The sequence below is a fragment of the Procambarus clarkii genome, chromosome 81 (genome assembly GCF_040958095.1).
Source record: "Procambarus clarkii isolate CNS0578487 chromosome 81, FALCON_Pclarkii_2.0, whole genome shotgun sequence".
Taxonomy (NCBI): domain Eukaryota; kingdom Metazoa; phylum Arthropoda; class Malacostraca; order Decapoda; family Cambaridae; genus Procambarus; species Procambarus clarkii.
This window is the reverse complement of record NC_091230.1, coordinates 19,691,611-19,696,610: the sequence shown is the minus strand read 5'-3', so window position 1 is coordinate 19,696,610 and position 5,000 is coordinate 19,691,611.

Below are 5,000 nucleotides of genomic sequence, written 5' to 3'. Positions count from 1 at the left end.
TACAGCGCCAGAAATATAAACCAGACTAGTAAGGGAGACATAAACAGGTTCTCCTTCGTCACTATTAGACAACTCCGTCTAACCCCAACCCCCCCTTTCCCAAGTCAACCCCCCTCCCCCCCACGTCCAGCGCCCCCCCCAACCCCCCACCACGTCCCCCTCCCACCCCGGCCAGGGCCCCCTCCCCCCCACCATTACCTCCGTCAGAAACATCAAAGGAACCAACCCAGCAACAAAAGATTAGCCTGAAGCAAAAAGACTTCAAATCAGAGAGTACGAGGTCGGGACATTCCCCGTGTGGCTCTCACTAATATAGTACTCCCACACATCTTTGTGCACTTAAGTACACTTAAGGAACTTTAAGGCCAAAAGCCACGACGATAGTAAGTCTGTTTTATTAATCAAGAGGATAGTCTTTATATTTTGTGCCAACTGTGCTGATTCCACTCCTCTTCCACCCCATACTTAACTTTAATGTTTTGTCTGGGGTCATATTCTCCAGGCTGGCGGTGAAACCAAACACTTGAGAACACACACACACACACACACACACACACACACACACACACACACACACACACACACACACACACACACACACACACACACACACATACACACACACAGGGATCCTTGAGAGGCGGGACCAAAGAGCCGAAACTCAACCCCCGCAAGCACAATTAGGTGAGTATACACACACACACACATACTTTCTTCCTCTTTTTCTCACCATCTTTATTTCAAATAAAGAATAATATCGCCCCAGATGACACTAAAGCCACTTACACACAAAATATAACACATTCCAAACAGACAAAGCTTCCAACGAAAAACAAGACCTGTCGACTCAGCTTAAAAAAAAAAAACAAAAAAAAACACAAATTTAAAACAGCTAACTCAAAAATCAAATATAAAACAGAGTCCACTCTGACTGTCAAAGGGCTCACAATAAAACTGATTTGGAAGGTCGCGACAGGAACCAGTCAGACAGAGAGACAGCAAGCAAGTTACTTCCTGTTTTGAACACGGGTTCTGAACCCTGTCTCAGTAACACGGGTTCTCAACCCTGTCTCAGTAACACGGGTTCTCAACCCTGTCTCAGTAACACGGGTTCTCAACCCTGTCTCAGTAACACGGGTTCTCAACCCTGTCTCAGTAACACGGGTTCTCAACCCTGTCTCAGTAACACGGGTTCTGAACCCTGTCTCAGTAACACGGGTTCTCAACCCTGCCTCAGTAACACATTTTTTGGGGGTTAGGGTTCGAATCCTGGTCAGGGAGTATTGACAGAGGGACCAATCTTAACTGTTCGCTTATGTTCACCCATCTGCAATTAGGTACATGGTTGTAAATCGGTTGCCGGGTAGTGTTCCAGGATAAACCAGTTGGGCAAGGCGTATACCAAAGAGGTCGTAAATCGTCCACTACTATGCCCATCTGAGTAAAGCCAAAGTCACACCAACTGAGCAAACTCCGGGTGCCGGGCGTAAGAGAATTTGCAAATATTATGCGCTGCTTAAAATGTGATCGAATTATACAGTGTAATGTGAAGACCTTTATGAAAGGCCATTTTGGCCGGTAGTAAAAGCGTAAAATGTAAACAGTTCGGATATCATGGCTCGTATCCGGCCCCCACGAAGTTGTCTCAGCCACCGCCGAACGGGAGTCCCGGATCGCTCCCGTTGGATACCCGTTCATACGTTCAACGGGAGTGCAACATATCGCCGGTGAAAGACATGAATCCAGCAAAACAGGCCGTGTGCTGTTTCCAGCGTGACTGACGCAGGTAAATTAAAATTAACGATTACCTATTGTGTTGGCAGCAAGTCGGTCGAAGGTGATGCTTCCGCGATACACGCCGTTCCTCAGAGACTCTCAATGCTATCTGGGAACATGTCCCCTGCCACCACCAGCCTACCTTTCAACTTGTCTGCCGACCTGCGTCCTGTTTTACACAGGTGGGTGCTGGAGTTCACGACTTATGACTCCTATTAGCAGTCTCTCTCTCTCTCTCTCTCTCTCTCTCTCTCTCTCTCTCTCTCTCTCTCTCTCTCTCTCTCTCTCTCTCTCTCTCTCTCTCTCTCTCTCTCTCTCTCTTTCTCTTTTTTTTTTCTATCTCTCTCTCTCTCTCTCTCTCTCTCTCTCTCTCTCTCTCTCTCTCTCTCTCTCTCGTCTCTCTCTCTCTCTCTCTCTTTCTTTCTCTTTTTTTTTTTCTCTCTCTCTCTCTCTCTCTCTCTCTCTCTCTCTCTCTCTCTCTCTCTCTCTCTCTCTCTCTCTCTCTCTCTCTCTTTCTCTTTTTTCTCTCTCTCTCTCTCTCTCTCTCTCTCTCCTCTCTCTCTCTCTCTCTCTCTCTCTCTCTCTCTCTCTCTCTCTCTCTCTCTCTCTCTTCTTTCTTCTCTTTTTTCTCCTCTCTCTCTCTCTCTCTCTCTCTCTCTCTCTCTCTCTCTCTCTCTCTCTCTCTCTCTCTCTCTCTCTCTCGTCTAATACATTTCAGATTTCTCTTAAAATCAAATAATATTTTAAGACTGAACCAAACAGCTGGGTGGTAGGCAGAACAAGAGCCTGAAGATAGTCAAGCCAGAAACAGTAACAAGGAGAGTTAACATATCATTTCCAGCATGGAGCCCCCCCCCCCCCCTTACAGTAACACAGAGACTGAAAGTAGCAGGAACGGGCCTCAAAATTTGACACTCAACCTCTTTATTTTCGCTTGTCTTGGGTGGGTGTCTAGCACTGTGTCTAGCACATGCCTTAATTAATATAATTATGTTATTATAATTATTATTATTATTACGCGCGTGGTAACTGTTGACAAGAGGGCGTGGCTTGTACAAACAAGCCTTGACCGGGGTCAACAAACAAGATCTAATAACCTAATCACCCTACCGTGCACTTAAGAACAAGTGCCTACATCTTGATTAACATTTTCAATTTGTAAATGACATATACAAAAAAACTTGCCTATTTACAATATTTGTAAATTTAAAATGAGTAGTTTGCGATTTTTAGCCGATCAGCAATGTGACGTGTGGATGATTTCCAGAGTTGTTCTATTCCCGCAGTGTGGCCAGCCTTCTCCTGGTGATTGTATGATCTATGAGGCTGTTGGTCATCGTCGAACGCACGACCACACGGCAATCACAGCCAGGTTGATAAGGTAACCCCACCAGCAACTTGTCCAGTTTCTGGTGGAAACTTGTCCAGTTCCTGAAAAGGTTTTCTGTTTAAACCTTTAAACTTTTAAATATGTCCAATGTTACTTGTATATTGACAATATTCCTAACTTTAACATTCAATTCCCACAACATTTTCTGCTCCTGGGAATTCTGCGCAACCATTCAGCGAAAGGTTGAAGTGATGAGGATGAACCAATCAGGAGAATATCTCGGTGAGCAAGGACCAATCAGCTAGCATCACTGACGAGCATGAACCAATCAGCTGGCGTCACTGACGAGCAAGGACCAATCAACTGATATGACTGGTGAACGAGAACCAATCGCTGGACGTCAATCCCGGACACCAAGAGGATTCTTAGAGTCTCATTCCTCATTCGTTAGTCCCGAGATATTAACAAGCAATACAGTTAATATTATTTAAAATCCAAATATTTAGGTTCAGTAAAGCCGAGTCTGCAGTTACTGAACCCCCCACCCCACCCCCCAGTTACAGGAACATACAGTGATGTAGCACTGAAGACACGAGTGGAACAGGAGGGAAAAGGATGGCGCTGGTTCGAGTGAGAACTGGGCCTCCCTCATCCCAGAAACAAACAGGAAATTTATGCTCCTCGTTCACGCGCCAAAATGACGTAATCAACAGCTGGAGATGTTGTGGGAGACACCTCCAGACGAGGCGATAATTTGCCTAAATTATAGAGAATGTTATAGGGAATGTTGGAGGATTATAGAGAATGTTTGGTATAATGTGGAACATGTTGTTAATCCGTCAGTACCTCCCAGCACATACTCAAGCACAGCAGGGGTTGTAGATTGTATCTAAATGATTGTACATGAGATTGTACCTCAGAGTACAATCACGCTTGACCACAGTAGAGGGGACCTCAGAGTACAATCACTCTTGACCACAATAAGCGGACCTCACAGTACAATCACTCTTGACCACAATAGAGGGGACCTCAGAGTACAATCACTCTTGACCACAGTAGAGAGGGGGACCTCAGAGTACAATCACTATGTACGAGTTCGCTGCTGTCAAAGAAATCACTGTTATCACACTAACACGTAATGGATGGCTGGTACCACAATCGCGCTGACACTTGTAATAACAATTCCTGATGTGTGTGTGGGGGGGGTCTACCACCACAACCACACTACAGCATTCTGAACACCACACCAACAGTACACCACTACCACACAACACCCCACACTAGCACCAGACCACCCCACCACACCACCACACCACACCACCACACACCTCACAACAACACCACAACACCCCAAATCAATAACCCACCACCTTATGAGGCAAGGCAGCCAGCCAGCCAGCCAGCCAGATTGCTGCTGCTGCTGCTCACTGTTTATAAACTCTCTATAATTTATATGCGTGATGAGGAAGCCTCGCAGAGTTGAAACATTAAGAGAGATTTACGAATATTGAAAAAGTTTGCATAATGTGAATGAGCCAGGATTTATATTGCCAGGTGGTAGGAGGTGGAAAAACGGTGTGAGTGAAAAAGACTGCCAGGTTGAATGGTTGTGAAGCCCAGCTGAATGGTTGTGAGGGGCCAGTTGAATGGTTGTGAGGGGCAGTTGAATGGTTGTGAGGGGCAGTTGAATGGTTGTGAGGGGCAGTTGAATGGTTGTGAGGGAGAGGAATTGTTTTCAGACCACTCTGAATGGTTGTCAAGGCGCCCTGATAGGTTCTCAGATCCCTGTGAATGGTTGTCAAGTCCCTCTGATTGGTTGTTAGGTCTCTGAATAGTTGTCAAGTCCCTTTGATTGGTTGTTAGGTCCCTCTGATTGGTTGTTAGGTCACTCTGA